The 27,496-nt window shown below is 40.0% G+C and overlaps 1 protein-coding gene across 3 annotated transcripts in view; it reads right to left on the reverse strand.

Moving 5' to 3' along the window:
• Positions 1-27,496, reverse strand: part of LOC126267979 (centromere protein I-like) — a 351,312-nt gene that overhangs the window by 183,256 nt on the left and 140,560 nt on the right. The window lies entirely within an intron of this gene.

Genomic DNA, 27,496 nt, shown 5'->3' on the forward strand with positions numbered 1-27,496 from the left:
TGCAGTTATACAACAAACTTATAGATTTTAGTAATAGCAGCAGTTGCAGTAGTAGCAGTAGTAGTATTCATCCGTAGATCACTTTTACAAGGATACACATTTAAAGGTCTAGTTTGTCAAAGGTGGGGCATTATCATACATAAAAGATGACTGTTTCCATGGAAAATTTCACTGCACCAAACTATAAAAGTGATACATCATTTGGTTTTTGAGCTGCAGAAGTAAGAAGCCTATTAAAATTCATATCTGAATAAAGTCTCATTATGGTATTGTCTGTTTCAGAATAACTCTCCAAAATTATGTAGAAAATTTATAAACACACTGCTCAAAAGAACTGGGGGACATGATTTTGGGCACCTGCTACACTTCATCGAGCATGTTGAGAACTGGGCATGTTACCAATTTATACCTTACCTTATCTTTCACAAAGTAAGCACAAGACAAAACATCATTATATCCTCAATCACTTGCATAAAAAGAATTGATATGTGTGACAGATGGCAAAGGCAAGATAGAAACAATCATTCACCCCATCATCCTGGGCACTTATCATTGCAATATGAGAGCTTCAGTAATGTGTCTGGCCTCGATGAGTTTATCACTGTCGGACACCTACGTGGTAAGTGCTGAAAGTTTAAGGAGGTCACCCTGTGGCACCCATTCCCATTTTTCAATGAGAGTCCATGTGAGTTCCAGTAGGAGCTATGAACACATCTGTCAGGCATGTATCACATAATCACAATGGGGTTAGGTTCAGACTCATCGCTGGCTATTACGTTACTTCTATGTCCAGGCTTCATAAGACAACCTTGTTGATGCCTGCCACATGGGCCCTAGCAATGGAAGGAATCTGGGATCACGACTGTATGCAGCAACAATCACATTTTCCAACTCGATCTGTTCAAAGCACTGTCTGGCAGTAGGGTGACTATTGACAAAGATAATATTCATACGGCTGTCAACACTGAAGCTTCCTCATACCATCACAGAACCTTGGCCAAACTGGTCGATTTAACGAGCAACATTTGGCAGGTACTGCTCATCATGGACCTCTGCACACGAATGAGGTCATTACCTTGCCTCAGAGGATATATGGACTTGTCTGTGAATAACACATTTTGCCAGCGTCGAAGTTGTCTGCTGACATAGAAACAGCAGAACTGAAGGTAAGCTGCAAGATGATGTCATGTCAAGCAGGGTACTCAAACAGGCTGCCTGGATCACAAGGTCCTTTCTCGTAACCTGTTCATTACAGTCTGATTGGACACAGCAGCTCTAGTGGCTCTTCTGAGATCATCTTCTGGTGCTCCAGTGGTGCCCATATGGTGCCACAATGCAGAGATGGCCAGATATCAGTCTTCATGTCGGGTTGTAATGTGTCAGTGACCTTGTCCAACTAACCTCTGGATACTGGCCTGTAGCATGTCCGCAATCTATGTATCTATTGGACAGCCTACACTATTCAGATGGCCCTAGCACAGGTGGGGCTTGTAGATAACCCTCTGATCTTATGAATGTATCACAGGGACCATTCAACATCCAGCCATCAAGTATAAATCAGTCAATGGTTCTGAATTCAGGCAGAGGCCCATGGGTAACTGAATCTGTTACATGGCAGTTCTAAGCTGCAGGTCCTTGACTGTGGTTCTGGTTGCACAAAATCTGTTGCCGAGTTACAGGAGGCTTGTTGAAAAGTGTGTCTGAAAACCATTCACAACGGGAAAAAAATACACTGAAGAGCCAAAGAAACTGATACACATCTAATATCGTGTAGGGTCTCAGCATGCAGAAGTGGTGTAATATGACATGGCATAGGCTCAACTTATGTCTGAAGTACTTCTGGAGGGAACTGACACTATGAATCTTGCATGCTGTCCATAAAGCTGTTAAAGTATATAGCAATTTTGGACATGTGGTATGTCACATTGTCCAGCTGGAATTGCTCGAGTTGTTGGAATGCACAATGGACATGAATGGATATAGGTGATCAGACAGGATGCTTACGTATGTGTCACCTGTCAAAGTCGTACCTAAGCATATCAAGGGTCTCATATCACTTAAACTGTACACTTCCCACACAGTTACAGAGCCTCCACCAGCTTGAACAGCACCTTGTTAAGATGTGAGGTCCATGGATTCATGAGGTTCTAACCCAAAACTTTGAACACGTTTTTCTTAAAACAGTATTTTTTGAACTCACGGAAAAGGTAACTTCATAATGGTTCGTGTAAGTTTGATTGGAATTTGTAACCAGCACTCTAAATTGAATTTGTTATCAGCAGGAATAGTTGTTTTACCTTACCTTCAAAAGTCTATTTTTGTTGAACACTTTTGTCTCAACTTTCTGGATGAAATAAATGACTTTTTTTCAACATGTCACCATTTTGTTAGAACTTTATATTTTGCAATTGGCATATGTATGCTGATAGAAAATTCATTGAAAATGATTTACATGAAATTATTTTTTTACAGTCCTGTTGACGACCAGCGTTCTGGTTGCAATGGGTCCTTCCACCTAGTGCAGTGGTTACAGGGAGCATCTGATTTGGGCACAAAAGTGATTTCTTAAAGACAGAAGTGTCAGGAATAAAACTATATCATCACATTTAGTATTACTTTTTATTTAACTAGGAAAAAAATTATGAAATCACCTAATTTTCATGCATTTAAAGAAGACTACCCCCTTCAGAGGTAAATAATATATTTTGTCCTATGAAGTCATAGCAAACCAAGCAGCAGATCAACTAAGACTTATGATTCATACAGAAGAGAAATAACATACTCAAGTGTCAATCAAAGAAAATTTAGAAAAATATTTTTGAGTTAGACATATTCAAATCATTTAAGTTTTCTGTTCAAGAGTCAGTGAATGCATTGCAAGATTCACATGTGCCCACCGAGTCCCACATTTTGCACATACCTGGAAGACCAGAGCTTAACAGGCTACATGAGCAGAATTTAATACTGCCCATTACATGAAGCTAATTATCAGGTGTCACAGGTTGTGTGGCGATTAAAGCTTCGAATTACCAGATTACTGTAACTTCTTTCCCAAAATCATACCCACAAGAGTTGTTCTCTCGTTTTAACAGTGGTAAGTGTTTCTCAAACACAGGTCCCCTTATCTACAGTTACATTTAGAAGCAGAACCTCAAAAGTTTCTAGTACTGACAACTCTATTTGTTTTCTAGAAATATCCAGATCTACCCTTCAGTAGAACTAGCATTCAGACACTTAAACAAAGATTTCTAGAACAGTTAATCAGTGGAATTCCATCATGATGTAACTAACTGGATAATATTTTCACAGCAAAAAATATGCAATAACATATGAGAACATGAAAAATATTTTTCAACTGTAACCTAAAAATGGGCCACTTCTTCCATAATTAGTCCAGTATCTATGGGTTTTTACAAAGATGGACTACATCCCATGTGGCAGCATGTAAGTGCAAGCAATAGACAAGATGCTGTATCCCAACAATTTTTAAGGATTACAGGAGTTCTTAGGAGAGGTTGTTTCATTCCAAATGTAGCTCAGGTATCTAAAACAATAAAAATAAACAGGAAGAATACTCTAGTAATTGTGTTGTGTTTAGAGAGGAAGCATTAGGATTCCTTATACAGAATTTTTATTCACCCCCTTCTCTCATTACACATTCCCCAAGAAAACCTGCAGTCCTCACAACAGTTACATCCCATTATGGCACTGGTGGGTCCAGTCACGTATACAGCAAAATGAAGCAATACTTCCCACTGGGCATATTTCAGAGGTAAGGTTTGCCCAGGTTAACTAAGGGAGGATTCCATGTCTTGTTATCTACTAGTTCCCACTCAACCACGTCAGATTTTGCATGCAGGTCTGCTAAATGATGAAACAAGGATACAAAAATTTCTAGCCCATGATCTTCAATACTTTGTGGGTGGAAACCTTGTATGTGCAGAGTGACAAAATGTTGTGTCATGCTATCATTGATGTTATGACACAATGATACTATACTCCTTATGCTGGCCTCTGGAATTTTTGAAGCTGAGCTTGTTTTTTTAACTAGAGGGAACACTGTGTTCCAGTATAACATTAACGATGGCAGAGTGGTATGGGTCAACTGCTGAGTTAGTGTGCACAAAGGAGTCATTGACCTTCAGCATAGCATGGATAAGTATTATGAAGAATTTGCTACAAAGCATAATTAAGAGATAAAACTGTTGCATCAATTCGTAGGAGAAAACTCTTCAAGTAATTCAGTTTTTTGCAGAAAGGTGTGCAGGATTAATTTTGAGATTTGTGATTAGAGCAGTATCATGTTCATAAATCAATAACTTCTGCAGAGGAACATATTGAGTAGAACTAAATGAAAAGAATTCTGTGATCTGTGATTACCTCTTTGAATTAATGTGGAAATACAATTTAGCAATGATTACTTCATTATGAAAGTGGAATGAGCTTAACTGTTGACAAAAGTCTGGATGAGGTTAGGCATTGTTAGGCAGGTGGACACTGATCAGCCAGGACATTGTGACTAACTAACTAATAGTCGGTATGTTCACCTTTGGCACAGGTAACAGTGGTGACACTTCATGCCATGGAAGCAATGAGGGCCTGGTAGGTCGTTGGAGGGAGTTGGTATAACATCTGTACACACAAATCACCAAATTCTTGTAGATTTCAGGAAGGGGAAGAGCTCTTACGCCACATTCAATCACATCCCAGATGTGTTTGATCAGATTCAGATCTGGTGAGTTGGGGGCCAGCACATCAATTGGAACTCGCCACTGTGTTCTTCAAACCACTCGGTCACACTTCTGGCCTTGTGACAGGGTACATTATCTTGCTGAAAAATGCCACTGCCATCGGGAAACATGATCGTCATTACGGGGTGTACATGGTCTGCAGCCAGTGTACAATACTCCTTGGTCATTGTGTTGCTTTGCACAAGCTCTACTGGACCCATGGATGTGCACATGAATGTCTCCCGGAGCATAAAGGAGCAGCAGCTTGTCTCTGACCCACAGTACAGGTGTCAAGTAGCTATTCCCTTGGCAGACGCTGGTTTCGTGCCCTCCCATCAGCATGATGAAGAAGGTATCGAGATTCATCAGACCGTGCGACGCTCTGCCACTGAGTCAATGTCCAGTGCCGATGGTCACATGCCATTTTCAGTCATAGTTGGCTAAATCGTGGTGTTAATATTGGCACACGCATGGGTCGTCAGCTACAGGGGCCCATTATTAGGAGAGTTCAGTGCATTGAGTGTTCAGATACACTAGTACTCTGCCCAGAATTACAGTCCAATGTTAGGTCCATCATAGTTTGCTGCCTGTCCTGTTCTATCAGTCTTCCCAGCCTATGACGTCTGACATCTGTAATGAGGGGTGGGTGCCCAACCCCACGACGTCTGTACATGGTTTAATCTTGGTTTTGCTGTGTGTTGAAGACACTCACGACAGCACTGTTCGAACACCCAACAAGTCATGCAGTTTCCGAAATGCTCATGCTGAGCCTCTTGGCCATCACAATCTGCCCTCAATCATTCAGATAGATTGTGCACTTCCCCCATTTTACATATGGGCAGCACACTTACTCATAGTAGATGCATTGTGCATGTGTCTGGCAACCAGGTGATGCTGCTATTACCTGGACAAGTTATATTAATAGTAAATAGGTTGTCATAATTCCTGTCTGGTCAATATATACATACTAAAGGAGGAATAAGACAAAGTAACCTGACTTGGACTGTTGTTATTTCGAAGTGACAGTCTCCATTTTTCAAACAATTTTACCGTTAACAAACTAATGAGACAGGGACAACCATATTATACTTGTGTCCACAACAGGATATAGTTTACATTTTATCAATGTAACAACCGAGAAGATGACGAATATTATACATCATTTTGTACATGATGTAAGTTTTATGTCATTGATATACTATTTTGGTTTAAAGTAACAACTTTTCTTTGAGGTTTAAGTAGCTTGATTTCATCATGATGTTGATTTAGGAAGTTCCCTTTTTACCTTGTTTATAAAACCTGCAAGTTTGATCATTTTTGGTACTTAAGTTTTCAAAGTTGGAAAAAAAAACTGGCTTAAAAATTAATGGTTTTTAAACCTTTTTATCCCCAAAGTGATGCCTGAGCAATACTTGTGTTAGCCATGATTTGAAAGAGCATACACGGACACCCCTATGCAATCTGGAAATGACCATTACACATCACGAGAGGCAGACCCATTAATATAAAAGGGGGCCGGGTGTATTTTGATGGCAGTGGAAAAGCAGTAACAACAGGATGTGTCGGTCAGGAGAGCTCAGTGACTTTGAACATGGACTCGTCATTGGGTACTACATGAGTAATAAATCCATCATGGACATTTCAGACCCTGATAACTGCCCAAATCAGGTCTTGGTTAAGTGACTGTGAAGTGGAAACCTGAAGGAACAACTACTGTTAAACCAAAACAAGGAAGGCCTCATGTATTGAAAGAGAAGGTCTGTCAAGCATTGCAGAGAGTAGATGTAAAAAAATCACATTTTCCGAAGTGGTACCACCAGTCCAGCTAGCACAATGACTGTGCATAGGGAGTTAAAAATAATGGGGAACAATGCTTGAGAAGCTCCTCATGTGCTACACTTTTTTGTGGTCACTGCTAAATGACTTCACTGGACAATGGATGATTGGAAATGAATGATTTTGAGTGATGAATCATGCTATATCCTGTGTCAGTCTGATGGCAGGGTGAATGCCTGGATAATGATAGTGCTTGCCATCACATGTAGTGCTAACAGTGAAGCACGGAAGATGTCATGTTATGGTAATGGAACATTTTTTGGAGTTAGGATACGGTCCTCTTATTGCATTTAAGAAAACGCTGGTCTGTTCAGAATCCCAACTTGAACTCAATGAAACATCTTTGGGATAAATAATAACATTTACTCCCCTCCAGACTCTTGTGTCCAGCAGTACTATCTTTTTTAGTTTAGATTGCAATTCTTCCACAAATTTTCAGACACCTCATTGAAAGTGTCTCCAGCAGATTTCACGCCATCACAAAGGCAATTAGTGAACACACCCCATACGTCCACTAATACGTGTCTCAGTACTTTCAAACAAAGGAAAATCCTCTGATGGAATAATGACAATATTATGAAAAGTATGGTTGCTACTCACATTATAGCGGAGATGCTGAGTCGCAGATAGGCACAACAAAAAGACTGTCGGCATGTAAGCTTTTGGCCAAAAAGGCCTTCATCAGAAACAGACAGCAATGTGCACAAGTTTACAGAAGGTCCTACATTGGGTGCAAAACAGTTGGCCAAAGAATGTAAAAGTTGCAAGTTGTATAACTTTGCTTCCGCCGTTTGCTGATAGGTGGCGACAATGGTAAGTACAGATCAAAAGAAACAGATTGCAGTTGACAGACAGTTAGCTTGGACCTCAGTCAACATAAACTCATTCAAACATTAGGCGATTTGTGTCTGCATCAAACAGTTGTTCTTGATTGAAAATGTCAGTTTACGAGTCTAATTCTAGTCATTTGCAGGAGGAGTTACTGTTTTATTTAAATATCGAGAAAACAGCGGCTGAGTCTCATCAAATGCTCTCAAGTACGTACAGTAAGGACACTATTAGCAAAATAATGTGTCTTGAGTGGTTTGAAGGCTTCAAGAACAGTGATTTTAACGTCGTAGACCAGCACAATGGTGGGAGAGAGAATGTTTTCAAAGATGCAGACATTGCTGAGTGAAAACTCACATCAAACTCAAGAAGATTTGGCATGATTAGTGGGAGTGACACAGCAAGCCATTTCAAAATGTCTCAAGGCTATGGGCATGATTCTGAAAGCAGAAAATTGGGTCCCGTATGAGCTGAAACCAAGAGACATTGAATGGCATTTGTGTGTTTGTGAACAGTTGCTTCAGAGGCAAAAACAGAAGGGATTTCTGCATTGCATTGTGACTGGGGACGAAAAATGAGTTCATTACAATAACCCTAAATGCAAAAATTTATGGCGATATCTCGGCCATGCTTCCACATCGACGGCCAAACCGTATATTCACGGCTCCAAGATCATGCTCTGCATTTGGTGGGGCCAGCTCAGCGTCGTGTATTATGAGATGTTAAAACCAAGCGAGACAATCACAGGTGCTCATTATTGAACACAATTAATGCGTTTGAGCAGTGCAATGAAAGACAAACGGCCGCATACAGCGAGAGGCATGATAAAATGATTTTGCAGCACAACAACACTCGACCCCATGTTGCAAAAGAGGTCAAAACATACTTGGAAACATTAAAACAGGAAGTCCTACCCCATCCGCTGTATTCCCCAGACATTGCTCCGTCTGACTATCACCTGTTTAGATCAATGGCACTTGGCCTGGCTGACTAACACTTCTGATCTCATGAAGAAGTCACAAATTGGATCAATTCATGGATCGCTTCGAAAGATGAACAATTTTTTCGATGGGCGATTCGTACACTGCCCAAAAGATGACAGAAAGTAGTGGCCAGTGATGGAAAATACTTTGAATGATACATGTGTAACCATTTTGTTTCATTAAAGCCTCAAATGTTTGGGGAAAAATGGTAGAAGCAAAGTTGCACAAGTAATTTTTGTTAAATTTGTTTTCAGTCAGACAAAGGGCTATTCTCTCTCTTAGTGCCAGAGAATGACACTGGACTTCCTCTCATGTTCTAAAACAAAAGTACTTGCGTTAGCACTAGTGAATTCTGGGGTGTCTGTGGAATTAAAGTATTGCCATGACATGTTTATTGGTCCGCAATAGACAAGGATATAGAATGCAATGTAAAGTTCTACAAGCAGTTACAGGGCTGCAAGCAGCTCCACAAAGTATTCTCACCATGGGTGCAAATAATCAAACCTTGAGACTTAGCAGCCACTTTCTCAATGCAATCAGATTAATTGTAGTGGATTCTTCTTTTCCAAGTTTCCCTATATATACAAATTATGGTCAATAACAGTGGATCAACAGTCAAGGTGTTATTTAGAATTGTCAAAACTGAAAGCCTTGCTGAAGTAATAGTTGCAGACAATAGCCCACAATTTGCCTCCACAACATTCATGGTCTTTTACTCATCACATGGTATCCAAACTACTAACTGCCCCTTTTCGCTCACACCCGAATGGAGAGGCAGAAATATTCAAATGGAGTTCAGGTTTACAATGAAAACAGCATTGTGGTCCACTCCTACTCCCAAAGTGATGTCTTTATTTTTGACACCCATTCTTAGTATAAGTCCAGTGGAGGTCTTACATTGGTACCAGTCATGGACTTTACCTTCTGACACCAAAGCACAATCACCATCATGCACTGCAATTCCATCCACTCTTCCCAGTTGGAATAAAGAATTGGATGAAATATTTTGGTGCACACTTCAGCTGGTTCCCTATCACAGACAGTATGACACTGATGCAGTGATATGAAGCATGTTCTACCATGGCAGGAGTGGACAGACCAGATTGCCTGCAACCTCCACCCGAGACTGCTGTTGTGAGTGGCATTGTCTCCCCAATCCCCTCAGCAGCAAGGGTCGCCACTGACTCCAAGAGATGGGGCACCTTCTGAAGGTGGACCAATCAACTGGCCCTACTGTCCAACGGGCCTATAACTCAGTTCCAGACACCATCCTGCAATGCAGCAGGCAGTCCCAGGTTCATCACGACTCAAGTATCAGCAGCCTGAACCCCAACAGGAATGGCCAGCAACAACATGCTACAGCAATCAGCGCCCCTTCACATCTCCAACCAGACAGTTTCCTGTACCTACCATGCGCAATCCAGGCTGAAACTACAATAATGGCAGTTTACAGTACGGCGGAGTTAAGGCAAGGTGGGATATGATAGAACTGAGCAATCTGAGCTGGAAATGGTTTATAAACAACTTTCTCCCCACTTCAAAGGGGAGGCAAGATGGCCCTTCCTCCTAGAGCACCAGCTCTTCAAGAATGCCAACCCCCTTCAAGGCAGTTGCAGCACAAAGTGTGGTGGTACTGACCATATACACCGAATCTGGGGAGGGGGATGTAGTATTTGACATTACAGACAGATGTGTAGATGGAGAGCAATACTAGAAAGGATATCTTGATGGTTGTTTCAGACATTAGCTTGGATAGCCAGCACTATGGTCCACAGGATAATTACCTTGGGAAGGATTGCTGGAACCAATCATCATGGAACCACAAAGGATAAATCACCTAGACTCTCCACACTCAGACCTGTGAGTAACTGAAACTGCTGTGTGTCATCTGTTAACTGTCATTAGACTTTAGTCTTTAATCACCCTGTCTGTGTGATTTATGACACTGAATAAATTGTGTGTAATTTACATATCAGTGTGAGACGTCATTGTATTTGGTATGCTAATGAGCCTTGTATAATAAGTATGCAGTTTTTATCCATCTGAGGTATTGCATTTTTCCACTGATGATGGTTCTAAAATCTGAAACCTGTGACGAATAAAGGTGAGTGTGTACAGCTGATGGCTATAAAAATTTTTTTCTTCAATAATAAATTGATGGCTCATACAGTGTCAGAAATTCAGCTTTTGTGTACTTGTAGCAATGACTGCACCCTGTAGCTTCCAACAGTTATTAAAGAGCTATGGGAATTTCTTTTGAATGTTCCTGACAAATTAGACCTATGCTGTGTCAATGCTCTTATAAACTGAGCCAAACGAGCATAGCACACATCTTCAATCTGTCAGAACCTATCCCGATTCTTTCAGAATCTACATGTACCATCTCCTCCACATATCTTGCAAAGAGAGAGGATATCACAAAGGTTACCTTGGCCAGAGTCCACAGTTGTATCCGAAAGCAATATTTCACTTTTCAGGGGAAATATATGGTGTAATGCAATTTTATGACCAATTAAATTTGTAAGTCTAAAACGGCAAATGTTTTCAGAAGTAGTCATAAGCAGAATATTTATATTTTCAATACATAAAAAAGAATTACTCTTATTTGGAAAAAAATAATGTTTTAGTTTGAAGCATGAAACTATTATTGTTTAATTTTGTTTAATGAGTTACCTCCGGCTGTAGATTTATACGCAACATCTATCAATAAATTTGTTTAATTTTTATGAAAAAGGATAGCAACATTTTAACTGATTTTAAATTACAGAAAATTTATAGGTATTGTTAATTCTACTAAACCTATAAACATCAGAGGGAGAATAGTTTTTCTAAACTGTATTTTTTTTAAGGCAGCACCATTAACTTTTCTCTACATAGCACCTTAGAGCAATGTCAGTTGAAAGGAAAGTTATTCAAAAGAGGCGTCAATTTTAATATTAGCAAATATTACCAGTTTCTTCTTTTAAGGACTCAAAGTAGTGTCTCAAATATTACAGTTATAGCATTTTTTTGTAAAGTGTCTCCATGCTTTCCTTTAAGATGCTTGCTTCACTACATTAGTTTTGTAACTTACACCAAACTAAGTCACTAATCTATGAAAAGTGCAATATGTTACTCAATCAACTGCAAACCAACGTATACCCATACCACATATGGGGAAAATCTGACAATTTTCGAAAATCTAGCAGCCTAAAGGTGGAAGATAGGTTGGGACAAGTAAACTTCGTTTAAATGACAACAGCCGTCCGTAGTGACTGAGCGATTCTAGGCACTTCAGTCCGGAATCGCACTACTGCTATGGTTGCAGGTTCGAATCCTGCCTCGGGCATGGATGTGTGTGATGTCCTTAGGTTGGTTAATTTTATGAAGTTCTAAGTCTAGGGGGCTGATGACCTGAGATATTAAGTCCCATAGTGCTTAGAGCCATTTGAATCATTTATGCGATAAGGCAATGAATAATGCAAATTTGGTGGTTTTTAAGGAAATAACGAGAATTCAGCTGTTTTTAGGAAGTAACGTAAAAATCTGTGTCTTTCAACAAAATTTATCTGCGGTCCTTGTAAGAAGTGTCATAAATCTAAATATGTCAAATGTTAAATGTTCCATGTTGAACTATCGCAATACTTTTTGCAGTCATGGCGTCACTAGTGGGCTTCCGACTATCGACTTTTGCAAGCGCGTGCGAACGATTTTTGTGTGAATTTCGATTATTTATTTCTTTTGTAGTGTATGTGCTGCAGTATACCTTTTCAAAGCAATAGCGCAATGAGAATATATCACAAACACATCACCCTGCTCATTAAATGTGATTAATAACGCAGCAGCGATGTAAGGTTTGAAGAAACGTGATCACTGCGACTTGAGACAGTAGCCAAATGAGTAGCCATAACGTAACGGATAGTTTCGAGGTTTCCAATATGAATGGATGTAGGTTTGTGTCCCACTGCATGCTAATACATAATTTTTTTCCATCGTAGCGTTGTCAACACAGTCTGGGTCTTTTGTTATGAATGTAATGCAAGTATTTGGAAGGAAGTGGGCGTGAACACTGCCAACACCATCATCCATCATTCAGCTTACGACTCTACCACTTTATACAGTAAAAGTAAGGGAAAAACCCAGAAAGTGTAATACAAATATGTTCTGCAATAAATGATGTTAACATTTCCGTCTGATTAGAGATCGAAGAATGAAATAAATATTTGGGTGTTTATTTCTGAATAAGTGATGAGTTCCGAATAGTTGATGAGGCAGGTATCTTACAAAACAGCATTAACTTCTGTGGCGAACCACGTTGATGTTGTACATGCTTGTGTTTAAGCCATTAGTCAAGTTTACAGAAATCATTCATTTGCAGGACAACTGTTTTGGGTATGCTCGCTGCCAAGCCTTGCGAACAAACAATATTGTGCACCATACCAACAGCAATGTGGTATTCCAGGCTGAGTGCATATTTTTCTGTGTGTATTAACTTACGAAAATTTTAAAATTTTAATTAATATCGGTTTTTTTTTTTTTCCCCCCCCCCCCCCTCCAAGTTTTGTTGAATTAAGGTTCGTTTAAACAGTTATCAGACAGCTTACTGCGCATGCACAGAGTTGAAATCTGGTAGAAGCAGCAACTATTCCCACTTCTGGATACTTTGAGTGTGGTTGTTTGGTATATAAACATTGAGAAGAAGCAGCCAGAATCTAAACGGAAATTTTTTTCAGAAAGCTGCGAAACTGCCAGATTCGCGCATGCAGTTAGCTGTAAAATGCAGTACATAAAAGAGCCTTACGATCAATTGTACATGTGTGTAAAAAGAAACAGAGAGAGAGACTACTTGTACATTAAAAGAAAGTATTTTTATATTAAAAGACTGTGTTACTGATGGGAAATAGAATTTAAAACTCAAAACTTCTACTGCAACATATTATAAACTATGTTTCCAAGCAACATGTGAATAAACACTACGAAAATTAAATTTGGTCTTATTTTTGACCCAAGTTTTGTAAATGTTTATAAATATTTTGTTACTTAGGAATACGTCACAAATAACCTTCAAGCTTTCCTGGTGACATTCATAAAGAAAAATCTCTTGGGGATGCAGCCAAGACATTTTATTTATTAACAATAGCACCTCAAAGGCAAAGATTTTCCTTTACATTACTAGATTTTCTTCTAAGTTTCATTATTGCTATTACGTAAGAAATTTCAACCATTTAACATAGATTTTTAAGTTGGTGAGAAAAATCGTTGAGTATCAAAACTAGATTGCAGACCTGAAAAAAGGAGAGTTCTGTATATTAATTAATCTCCTGGATACATCATTCATAATATTTTTTTCAGTATTTAAAACATATGTCTCACTCCACACAATTCTAGCCCAGCACAGCAACAGTATACAGACGCAAAAAATTGAAATAATAGTCTCTGTTGCAGATACTGTACTGATGATGCATTTCATGCTTCTTGTGCATCTTCAGATCATTCTTGAGCCAAGGAGACCGGCTTCTGTGATCTCCACAGCTCAAGAATGATATGAAGAAGTGCAAAACATGTCATCAATAAAATATCAGCAGTATACTATTATTTTCACTTTTACCTTTGGTGTTTGTTTTTAAATACTTTTTCGTGTCAAAATTTTTTGTTAAAATAATTTTTCTCCACACTTTTTTCATGTTTGGCCCACCCTATCTTAGGAATAATTCCACTTTCAACATAGTATTGAAAAATGGTTAAATATGACAAAAATAGATAACTGACAATAGAATAAGCTTGCCAGAGAACACCACCAATTTTGGCCGTATAATAACCCCGATTTTTTCCTGTCCCCAAAGATAGGCAATTACGGAAGACAGATTGCTGACAAAACATCATGCACTAGCTAATAAGAGTGAAAAGGGGTATGTGCATCGTATGTGGGAGAGGAGGGGGAATGAATGGGGGGAGGAGAATAGACAAGTCAGAAAATAAAAGATACAGAAAATCAAAAGGGAGTGAAAAAGGAACATTTACTGAGAAGAGATGTTGAGACTGAAAAAAAAAAAAAATGTAAATTAAGGCCAGATGGGTGGCGAGAACCAAGGACGTGTTGCAGTGCCAGTTCCCACCTGCAAAGTTCTGAGAAACTGGTGTCTGTTGGAATAATCCATGTGGCACATACAATGATGAAAGCACCGAGGTCACAAATGTCATGCTTTAGAGCATGCTATGCTCGAGAATATTGTGTGTTGTTAGTATACACCCTCAGCCTACACCGATTCGCTGTAACTGATGCACCAAGTTATCAGTTGGGATGAATGGGCAGAGGTAGAGGGGTATACTGGCAACACACAATATACTGTAGCAGAGTTTGTGGCTTCAGTGCCTGTTTCACCATATGTGCCATCTGGATTAAGACCCAGACACTAGTTTTTCAGAATTCCACAAGTGGAAACTGGTGTTACATAGTCTTTGGTTTTCACCACACTCTTAGCCGTAATTTACATTTATTTCTTCAGTCTCAGTATTCCTTTCTTCACTCCATTTTAGTTTCCTATATCTTTTAACTTCTGTCTTGTCTCTTACCTCTCCTCCCCTGCCCCCCCCCCCCCCTCCAAAACCCCACCTCTACCTCATACAATGCACTTACCTTAACTCCTGCACAATGTTTTGTCAGAATATTGTGTATTACCCTATATTCTTACTTTACGCTCTCAGGTTTTCAAATCTCATCCAGTGCAGTCTCCAACAATCAGCCCTTCCTTCTCATCCCATCCAATAAGTCTCCCCTCACTTGGGGTTTTGGGCAACTTTTTCGAACTTTCCCCATTTCCTAAATCTGTCCAGTCCTTTTCCTAAACCCCTCTTCCTTCCCTTTCAACTCTTCTGTCAGGAGGAGGAGCCACTGGCTCTGAAAGCATATGGATTTCAATAGCTTTATGTGTTTTCTTCCACTGTCATCAGTGAGTAGATTTTTTATCTATTCAATTACATTATAGTTTCAAAAAATTGATTATTTTCAATTATATTCAAAGTCTTTTTTGTGTAAATACAAGGAATATAATGACAAGGTGTCCACAACTACCAGCAGTGGCCACATCTCCTGGGCTCTGAGTCACCTGGCTGGCCCATTTCTGCTCATGGTGTCCCACGGGCACAGAAATTGTTAGTGTCAAAAACTCCGCATGGACATTATTTAGAGCTTAACAGCAAAATTACGTTACACTGAAGTAAGAAGGGAACAACCTCAAGAGATTTTCTGATTTTATATAAATTTGAATCTCTAACTGATCTCTAAAAAGATAAATTTTACAGAAACATGAAATCTGATGTTTTATATCAGTACAAAGGTCTTGCACCCTAGTTGTATTCATTTTTATAATAACTTTCTCAAAACCTTTGAAAGCAGGACCCGCGACACCAATGTCAATAGATGCTCTAGGAATTATGTTCAGTTATGTCACTATATCATCTATTATAGGTTACAAGAATGTAAATTCAAAGCTCACAAGAGAACACAGATTTGTAAAATTAAACAGTAGTTAAGCTGAAAATGACAGGTAAATCCTCTCTCTGTACAAAGGGGATTTAAGAGAGAGAGAGAGAGAGATATATATTTATAATGTAGTACAACGATGTAGGTGTAAAATGATGGTAGAGAATCTGCTAAAATGTAGATGTATTTAGGGTGGTTTCATTGGAAGTGTACTGCCGTGAATTTTAAAACTAATTGAAAAGTTTTGTGTACGTGGTTTTGTACAGCTTTAATGAAGGTTAGGAAGTGCATTACGAAATACACAGCTGTAGTGATATATTTCAATAAAGGTAATTGATTTTGATCTACGATCAGACAATCACAGAGTCCAAAAAAATCTCTGCTATTTATTAACAAATTGGAATAAGAAGAGTTATCAGTTATAGACTGTCCTACCACAAATATTAGCTGTATATGCATAACATAAACATTCCATTAACTTCTGAAGTTGCAGTGCTGATCCCAGCTTTCACTTCCCCTCTGGATAGAAATGAGTATTGTTGTGTTTCACAAGAAGTTAAAGGAAATTTCAACAGAGATTCATTTATACTTGCTTCTTTTCAGGCACCTGTGGTCTTGTGATTCTTTATGTATATGCGCAGCACATGTAGAAGAGATCATAATGGATACCGAGCACACTGTAATGGGAATTACTTTAAAACTGCATGGTTCAAATGTGGATTCCTACAATAGCGCACAAACACACATTTCACTGTAAAACAATTTCACATCATATAAATGACTGCACACCAGTCACGTTTCGTTCTGGCACTGCTATCAAGAATTTTTGTTTGTCTATTTTCCATGACCTCTTGTAAGTACATGAAACATACAGTAAAAAGTTGGGCATCATTTGACCCAATACTTCCAGAATGAGATTTTCACTCTGCAGCAAAGTGTGCGCTGATATGAAACTTCCTATCAGATTAAAACTGTGTGACGGACCAATAACCAAATTCGGGGCCTTTGCCTTTCACAAGCAAGTGCTCTATCACGTGAGATACCTGTCGCTGGGCAATCAAAGTGGGGCAGTGCACCAGAAGATGGGCCACTGTCAAGTGGGCGCTGCACCGACACTGAGGCAGGTCTTCACGGCGCAGGAGGTAACCATGGGTCACACAAGCGTGGGCAATGCGGAGCCAGCAGAGGACAACTGATTCCCTGTGAGAGGCCCACATAGAAGACTTCCACACAGTTGTAGTCTCCTTAATGACACACATTTTGTTGCACGTACTGTTATGCCATTACGTCTCCCAAAGCCAAAAAGCCCTGCGACATAAGTCAGAACGCACATCAGGTTCAGACATGCCCATCTGCAAAAGTGGTTTCCACGCAGCCTGTTTGGCCAGCCTGTCGGCAAGTTCATTCCCTGGGATTCAAGTGTGATCTGAGGTCCAGACAAACACCACTGAATGACTGGACAGTTGCAAGGCATAGATGGACTCCTGAATGGTCGCTACCAAAGGATGATGACGGGAGTACTGGTTGATAACTTCTAGGCTGCTCAAGGAGTCAGTACAAAGGAGAAATGAGCGGATGTGCTTAAGAACACGAAATACAGCTGCCAGCTCTGCAGTGAAAACACTGCAGCCATCAGGCAAGGAGTGCTGTTCTATATGTCCTCCATGAACACAGGCAAAGCCAACATGACCATCGGCCATTGAGCCATCACTGTAAACCACTTCATGGTCCTGGTACACGTCAAGAACCGAGAGGAAGTGACATCAGAGAGTCGCAGGGTTAACTGAGTCCTTAGGGACATGTAAAAGGTCCACTCGATCCCACTGCCTAGGTGTACAACACGGAGGCGCTTGTGAATGAACCTCAAGTATAGGTGGTAAAGGCAAATACTTCAGTTCGGAGAGATGGGATCACGTATGAACTGCAATTGTAACCCCAGACCTGGTCCGCCAATGAGGCAGATGAACTGCCATGTGTGGGAAAAGGAGAAGGTAATTCAGATGCGCAGGAGAACTACAAATGTGTGCAATGTAACTGGAGACCAATTGCACAAGCCTAACCTCGAATGGAGGGACTTCAGCCTCCACCAGGACACTGGTCACTGGACTCGTCCGAAAAGCTTCTGTCGCTAGGCAAACACCACAGCGATGCACTGGGTCAAGTAAACACAGCACTGAGCATGCCTCTGAACCATAAACCACACTCCCATAGTCAAGGTGGGACTGAACAAGGGCTCTGTAGAGCTGCAGCAGCATAGAGCGTTCTGAACTCCAGTTGGTGTTGCTCAGTACTGTTGGAGCAGTACGAAATGCAGAAGTTGTTGGCATACAGAGAAGGTGAGACAGAGGGGCCTGCAGCTGCTGCTAGATCATTAATGACCACTAAAAATAGAGATACGCCCAATATGGAGCCCTGCAGGACCCCATTCTCCTGGATATAAGGGCAACTATGGGAGGCACCAACTCTGACGTGGAAAGTATGTAGCAACAGGAAGGTCTCGATAATTGGAAACAGGCCTCAGAGAACCAACTCATATAATGTGGCAAGGATATGATGTTGCCAGGTCGTGTCATATGCTTTTTGTAAATCAAAAAACATGCAAACCAGGTGTTGGCGTCTGGAAAAGGCTGTTCGGATGGCAGACTCGAGGGACACAAGATTATTAATGGTAAAGTGACCCTGGTGGAAGCCGCCCTGACATGGAGCCAGTAGGCCATGTGACTCTACGACCCAACCCAAAGCGCACACCATACATTCCAGCAGCTTACAAACAACATTGGTGAGGCTGATGGGCTGATAGCTATCCACATCAAGCGGGTTTTACTGGGTTTGAGCACCGGAATGATGGTGCTCTCCCACCACTGCGATGGAAAGATGCCATCGCACCAGATACGGTTGATGATGAGAAGATATCACTTGTAGTCAGACGAGAGAGGTTTAATCATCTGACCGTGTATCTGATCTGGCCCAGGAGCTACATCGGCGCAATGTGCAAGGGCACTGAGGAGCTCCCACTCTGTAAATGGGCATTATAGGGTTCACTGTGGCTTGTAGGGAACAAGAGGACTTTCCTTTCCATCTGCTGTTTGAGGGTGCGAATGGCTGGGGGTAGTTCTCCAACACTGAGAATCGAGCATAGTGCTCAGCAATCGCGTTTGCGTAGGTAGATAACACGCCATTGATGTTCATGCCAGGGGCACTTGTCGGGGCCTGCTACCCAAAAAGAAGTCTGATCTTCGTCCAAACTTGGGAAGGTGACATATGACGCCAAATGGTCGAGATGTATCTCTCCTAATTCTACTACTTCCGTCTCTTGATAAGCTGATGAACGCGGGCACGAAGCCGCTTAAAGGCTATGAGGTTGTCCAGGGAGGGTGCCACTGTAGAGCTTGCCAACGCTTCTTAATTGCCTCAGCAACTTCTAGCGACCACCAAAGGACTGCCTTTCGCCGGGGGTGTCCTAAAGAGCGAGGGATCGCGTTTTCTGCCTCAGTAACAATTGTTGTGGTCACCTGTTCAACCATCACATCGATGTTACGCCGTAGGGGAGAGTAAAAAGTGACCACAGAGGTAAATGTTTCCCAGTCTGCCTTGTTTAAAGCCCACCTGGGCAGTTGTCCATGGGCCTGACGCCAGGACAGTGACAGGAAGATGGGGAAGTGGTCACTACCACACAGGTTGTCATGTGCAGGTTGTCATGTGCTCTCCAGTGGATAATGGGAGAAGTCCTGGGCTGCAAATGGATAAATCAATGGCCGAGTAACTACCATGAGCCACACTGAAATGTGTGGCGGCTCCAGTATTTAAGAGGCAGAAGTCGAACCGAGACAGTAAAGTTTCAACACCTCTGCCTCTGCCAGTAAGCACTGTGGCAACCCACAAGGGGTTGTGGGCATTAAAATCCCCCCAAAACAGATGATCGTGAAGCCCTACGATCATCTGCTTTCGGGTACTTCAGCCACTAGCAGGCATCATCTTTCCTATTAGCAGAAACATGGGAAGGAAGTGAACAAATGGAGATAAAAGTCTGCCGCAGTGTGCTACCACCTGGCAGCACTGATGTAAACTTCTAGTTGAGTGGCATGGGCTAGCTGTGCACTCTATGAATCATGCTCGTTGTTTATCAAATCCATATGAATTCTGCTGTAAGGCAATTGTCACATGAACTGCGCGTGCGCAAAAATTCCTTAAAACTTACACAACTGAAGGTGTGCTCGCAACCCTGATGTCGAAGCTTCACAGATTCCAGAGGAGTTGCAGCACAGTACATTTAAGTGCTATATCTTTAAGATTGTAGCATATATGTTATGTTTAACATCATTCAAGTATAAATAACGATAAATCCACAAGCTCTCTAAATTTAGGGAGTTCACGTGCTCTTGCGCTCTTACACAGCATTTTTGTATTCTATTTTCAATTTTGCATTTTGCAATTTTTAGACAAGAAGGGAAGGTCCTTGATGCCAGTGAACTATTGCATAAATGTGTCAGTCATTTTGCAATGAGTTGAATACACCTTTTTATTATTTTATCAGGTATCAGGTTTGCCAGCTACTCCTGAAGACTATTTCGCTTTTAAGGTTTTTATGACAGTCAAAATTTCATCTTCATTTGTTGGATACGGATACAATGAGATAGCAGAGCTATTGATCTTAAATGATGATGCTGCTGTATTTTAATTACGTGGGTTATTCTTACTGATTAGTTGCTCACTAACATTTGTAAAATAGTTGTTGAAGATATTTGTTACTTTCCTTGGGTCTGTAATTTTCTCTTCACCTAGACATAGCTTGATATTGACATTTCTCATAGTGATATTACCTGTCTGTTGTTGCAAGACTTTCCACACAGCCTTTGTCTTGTTTTGTATATAAACATAATTTGCCTTCACTATTGCTTCTACGATAACTGTTACATATGACCTTGTATTCTCTATAGTAAGCATGCAAGTCATCCCATATCCACTGTGTTTTTATAATATCATACAGTTCTCTCTCTCTCTCTCTCTCTCTCTCTCTCTCTCTCTCTCTCTCTCCCCCCTCTCTCTTAGCTTGAAATCTTAATTCCAGATGTGATCCAACACTTGTTTTTGTTATTAGGCTTCAGTCTGTATTTCTTCATTAGGAATGCAGTTTCGTACAGTAACAATTTCCACAAATAACTGATAACTGAACAGAACTACTTTTCAGTTTAATAATGAGTACTATTTACAAGAAGATGAGCTACCAATGGGATCCCCAAAGTCAGGTGCCCTAGCCAACATTTTCATAAATCTCATGTAGAAAACCAGATTTTTTAATATGCTATCACACAGAATTACAACATACTTTAGTGGTTCCAATTATGGATGACATTCTTTGTGTAACTGATGAACCTCCAGCAAAAATTGTTCAGCTCCATGCAGATATAAAACACAACACAAAAAAGATAAGATTCATGATGGAAAAATAACATTACAACCAAATAAACTTCTTAGATATAACCATCAAAAAAGAAACAATCAGCATAGCTTTGAAATTTACTGTAAACCTACAACAATGGCCGTTATCACACATCAGACTAAAAATCATCCACACTCTCGCAAGCAGTCAGCACTCAGACACATCCTTCATAGACTCAACGCAATACCCTTCAGCACAGAATACTACCAGAAAATCCTAGACATAACCACACGAATAGCAACAATGGTAATCTAGCCACAAAGTTAAACAAAAAAATTAAACAATAAATACAGTCAATAAACATGACACATACTCAACCAGCAACAACAGCACAACAAAACACTAAACAAACACACAGCAACTCAACGACAATGACATACAAATACCTGAAAGACTCAAGATGGTACACAATGACCTATAAGCACAAACTCTCACATAAAATAACAAGCACTTTCAAAAGACAAGCCATAAACATAGCTTTCAAAACAGACAGTTCAATTCAATAGTGCATTCCATAAATAACCAAAGACAAAGACATTTACCAGAAAGCAGGAATATACCAACTACAATGCAGCACATGTGACTGAAGATAAGTTGGGCAAACCAGCAGAACATTCAAAACATATTACCGAACTTCTGCAGAGAAAATAATCACAAACCTTCTGAGCCGTGGCGAGCTGACGCCAGTGTTATTTTGTTCATGTATTGTTGAGATTGATTGTGGTTGACCTAAGCTATCTTTGCTTTTCGTATGTCTTATCTTCTGGGTTGGCAGGCGAAGGATTGGGTTGTTAGCCTTAGACGGGTAACCCTCAAGATCTCGTGACATTCACTGGGAGACAAGTGTCGACAGCTGACGAATGACTGACGAATGAGGGTGATGACCGTTGTATGTTGTGATGTGAAATTGGTCAGGCATTTTGGCGACATGGGCAGATTGGAGATACAAGTACTGTGACTTCACTGGGAACAAAATTTGAAGTGAAGTAGTGAAGCTGTGGAACTCTCTCTGTCGTATTGTGTACGTGATATGTAGTAAGTGGTCATAATTGTGTTTTGTTGACTGATACACTCGGAGGCATTTAATTTATTATTATTATGGTGAGACTTTCATAGTCAAACTTTAAGATGGTGGAAGAGTTCAGTTGGCCCAGTTAAATGGTGGTCGTTATTTTGAAAGTTTTCTCAGAAGTTTTACTAGTGCTCTGTGTTTCTTGTAATGAAATGATTTTATGTTGGCGTTTTCAAAGCCTGCACTCTATTAATACAGTTGTCCATGTGTAAAAGGCTTAAGGGCAAAGTTACGAAATTGTCAGTAGTGTAATGTGTTCTTTTACATGCTTACCCATATATCAAGTCAAGAGTTCGACCAAGTGTTTCTATGTTTCAGAGTTATTGGAATGCCTTCACGATTCGCGCAAAAACCTTTGATTGTGCCAGCGCCTTGGCGGGGAGTGAAATGTCTTCCGAGGTCTAGGCATGCAGTGTTTAAGAACCTGGCCACTACCGGTAGTTGTTCACATACCATCTTCCAAAGTTTAGAATTTATATCCCTTCCTCCAAGACGGGTTAAGCTGGTAGATATATATTTATATATTGTAAGTAACCAGTTTTTATACGAGACTGTTTCCTTAAATACTGGCAACTGGCTAAGCTTTTATTGCGTAGCATCTGTTAAGTTCCTTGCGCAGCTCTTTCTAGTAGTCTTTTATTAACACATCTGGCAAGAGGACCCTCCATACTGTAAATCATGGATTTTGATGTGTTTCAAATATGTTGTAGAGGCACTTAACCAGAGCACCTGTCTATTCGTTTTTTTAGCGGCAGGCCTTGGTTTTTGAGAAAATCAATTTTGAAGTTTGTCGTGTGGCTTGTATATATGTAACATTTCCTATGTGCCAAATAGGTCAGCATGGTGTAGGGGCAAGGTTAACAGATACCATCATGAAGGTACCATGTTCAAATCCTGCTACTGCATTTTATTTTATTTATTTTTATTTTTTTTTCAAAATCGACCAAATTTTTCAATTTTATTTGAAATAATATCAACAAACAGTGTAAGGTGTGCGAAATTATAAAGATATATTCAGTTATTAATTTTTTAGAATATTCAGTCCGTTTGTGGTTTGCAATTGGAGTTCCAAAGGTTCATACAATGGTTGCTTCTTGTATTACCTGAAATCGATCTTCGGCCATTATCGTACCCTTTCCCGTGAATACCATTAGCCGTAACGTGAACCCCAGCTCCTAGTTTCGGCCAATGAGGATGCGAGTTGCATAGCTGTAGGGTCACATCTAACTACAGTTTCAGTTGCTCACAAAGCGTCTCTAGTGCCATGTGTTAGAAGAATTCTGTGAAATGGAAGAACCAAGTGTTTCTGCAGTAGTGCAGCCAGAAGAGGATCCACAAGTAGAGGAGTTGAATGAAGAATCAAAAGGGGACATGGGATCTCTGCCTATTCTGTTGCAGTTGGCGATGAGTTATGTATGGCAATGCAGGATCTCTTGGCTAAAAGACAGATGAATTGATAGATTTCAACAAAGATGATGAATTGGGAGAATATGATGAGGTAAGTTTTACTATTTCATGAATATTTTCTGTTTCGGAAGAATGAAAAAAACAAAACTCTTCACTTTGCACTGTAGGGGGATAGAGGAAGATGGCAATTATGTTCCCGAAGAGTTCGCGTCAGAACCGACAGATTATGTGTCTCTGTCCTACAAGGAAAAAGCAGTCGCTTTTGCAGCAGCTTGAAAAGTCTGCAGTCTCACGGAGTTTCGCGATTTAAACATAAATCTATACTACATCGATGGAAAGATGATGTAAAACGGGGTGGAACTCATCTCAATAAATGGAGAACCATTGATTGTGAGACTTATGAAAGGATCGCCGAAGCGAGGTAGAATTTGGAACAGGTAAATCATATTGACTTAAAATATATGTCTAGTATATCGTAAAAAAGTGAATGACTTGTGAAAATAATAATAATAAAAAAAAAATTCCGAGATCAGATGACAACGGAGAACTCTACAGCAGTGGGCAATGAACGCTGCTCTTCCCTTTTTATGGGTTCAAGAAAAAACATAAGATTCGACAAAGAAAAATCACAAAGTTCGTCAGCTCTAAAGAATTTGTGACGATAGACAAAGTTTTAGCAGCTGCCAAACAATTCCACATACAAACAAGAATATTTATGGAGTATTTCAACCGCGACTTTGTAATCAACACTGATCAAACTGGCTGCCAGTCTCAGGCAACGTACAATAGATCACTTTTGGAAAAAGGAATGAAATCTGTTCTTGTCCGATAAAAAGATTTTAACAAGACTACTCATTCTTATATGGCTCAGTATACCACAACAGCCTCAGGAAAAGTGATCCCATATGTTTTTTTATGTATGCAAGAACCATCCGGAAAATTTGGTCCTACTGATAAAAACGAGTAGACAAATTAACTGGGAAATACAGAAATGTAGTCTTGTCCTGCACGAAATAAGGCAAGTTCACGTAACTGGTGTATGAAGAATTTTTGTGTTCTGTAATTCTTCCGTATTTCTGTACATTCGTGGGGAGGGCAAACTGATTCAACCTTATATCATCATCTATTCACTGATGAAAGGAAAGCGAGCACCTGCACCCTAAGAGTGATCCCACCAAAGTGCATGCTTTATCGACAGCCTCGTGGTGTTTATTTTTACCGAGATGAGAAAATCTTTACGAAAATTATTCAGAATGCTCCCGATTTGATGAAAGACAATAGAGAGATTGCTTCTAGGGAAGATTCGATAAAATTACATTCGCTAATCTTACATCAATTCAGTGCACCTAATTTTGAAAGCATGATTAAATATGGACGGTTCGCATCGAAATTTGCAGGCGAAAGAGAAATCTTTTTGAATGGAAAAAAATTGTCTATCCCAGTATCGCCTATGAAGAAACCATGTGCCTGCAAGACGTTTGCTTTCATAAAATGCATGTGGTGCTGTGAAAATTTGTGCTTCAGTTGTTTCTATGATAAGTATCACCCACAATATTGTTTTGGCACATCAAGCAATGTGTACACTGAAAACTAAGATTTTGTTGTACTGTATGATAGAAAAAATTAATAACTGAATATATCTTTATAATTTCACACACCTTACACTGTTTGTTATTATTCTTTGAAATAAAATTGAGGGGGGGGGGGCGAGGGAGGGGGGGGGGGAGAGAGAGAGAGAGAGAGAGAGAGAGAGAGAGAGAGAGAGAGAGAGAGAGAGGTGCTGACCTATTCAGTGTGGGCATAGTGTTACGGATATAAAAGGTGGGCAATAAACTTCAAAACTGATTTTATAAAAAAATAAGACCCATTGCTAAACAACTGGATAGCCAGGTACTCAGGGTAAGTGCCTCTATCCACATATTTGAATTGCATCAGAATCCATGATTTACAGTATGGAGGGTTCCCTTGTGAGCACATGAACATTCATTTTTAATGAACAGTGTTTCTGCTGTAGTTTTTTATGTAATTGGTTCTATCATGTTATATAATTGGGTCTTAGCGTGGCACTAGTGTTGAACTGTCATTACGTCACCTTTATTGGTAATCGTTTATATTACATGTATTTTGAGGGAAATCCTATATGGGAGTTTGAATTACTGCACTTTGTCAGTAATTCTCTTATCTTAATAAGGGAAAAATAAAGTGAGGGGTATTAGTGCACGGCAATGTTAAGTTTGTAAATGACCTTTTAACAAGTGCTTCATTAACGGATTGAAATAGTAAATTTATAAGAGTATTTTGGTGAAGAATGTTAAGTGTGGCCATCTTAATTTAATAACTGGTTTTAAGGAGTTTGATGAAGTGGCTATGTGAAGTAATTGATAATTGCTATGCTTAAGGTTTCTACAACTGCCTGGCACATTAAGTTTTTTATAACTTTCTCTTAAGGGAACTGTTTATTTGAGTACTGAATATGATGGGTTTCTATCTGTATTTGCAAAGCTTTATCTAGTGACTCGTCCACAATTTGTAATTGTCAAATTCCTTAAAAGGCATAATGTCAGCAAACTGTCTTAATTATAAATTGTGACTACCAACCCTGATTCCATCCCACTTCCTATTTTATGGTATCTAAGATACGGTGGGTAAGTATGGTATAACAAGGGACCACATACCACCTACTAGCAGAGGGGACGACATAAAAATAGTTGGAATAAGGCACTTCTTTACCTTACTAGAAAATTACCGCATACACAAAATGAAGGCTGAAAGACAGATATTACTAAATGACGAAGTGAATCTGACTGACTACTCACTGTTTACACTGATTGATCATATATTATGTGGACACTGTATCATTAGAGTTGATTGAGACTGTAAACAATTTAGAATTTAGACTGTCCGAGAGGAGAGTGATGTGGGGAAATAAGCCCCACCTCCCTCTTGAAGGGCTGCCATCCTTTGTCCACATTCTGTGCTTCCCCAAAAGCACACCTAACTGTCATGAGGCTCACTGATTCCTTTTGTTCCGGTGAGAGTCGCATTCAAATCCTATCAAAGCATTTGGTAGTGGGTACAGCACAACTGTTTGCTGCAGTTGGCTGTGGTAGTTCAGGAACGAGCTCTACTGGTATCATATGCAACCATAGTTCAAAACAATTCCCCCACCTAAAACTGCCACGATATAGTGTCTACACAATAATAGACAATGGATGATCACAAATCACATTTCTCTCCCAAGAATATAAACGTATGTGAAAAAAATAAAAAAAATAAAAATGCAGGGTGAGCACAAAGTCTTGCCCTGATTATAACAATTTATTACAGAATAAACATTTGACATATTAATTTACATTTGATGACGTTACATAGGTTAGTGTTACTAGTTTTAAGACCACATACATTAGTAAACCTCAATGTGTGCTCCCTTGGTAGCTCAGAGAATGTCCAGGCAGTATTCGAGTTCCCGCCAGTTTCGTAACATGCGTTCTGTCACAGTACCCACAGCAGCTTGTATCCTAGCCTTCAGTTCATTGACGTCAGCAACTGGTGTGACGAAGACTCTATCCTTGATATAGTTCCAGAAAAAAAGTCAAGGGGCATAATGCCTGGAGAGCGAAAGGCCAGGTTGTTGGACAGTTCTTTCCAATCCACCGATCTGGAAATGTTTCATCCATGAAATCACGAACTTTCAAAGCCCAGTGGGGTAATGCTCCATCTTGCCGGAGAAGTGTCCAT

The sequence above is a fragment of the Schistocerca gregaria genome, chromosome 1 (assembly GCF_023897955.1).
Source record: "Schistocerca gregaria isolate iqSchGreg1 chromosome 1, iqSchGreg1.2, whole genome shotgun sequence".
Lineage (NCBI taxonomy): Eukaryota > Metazoa > Arthropoda > Insecta > Orthoptera > Acrididae > Schistocerca > Schistocerca gregaria.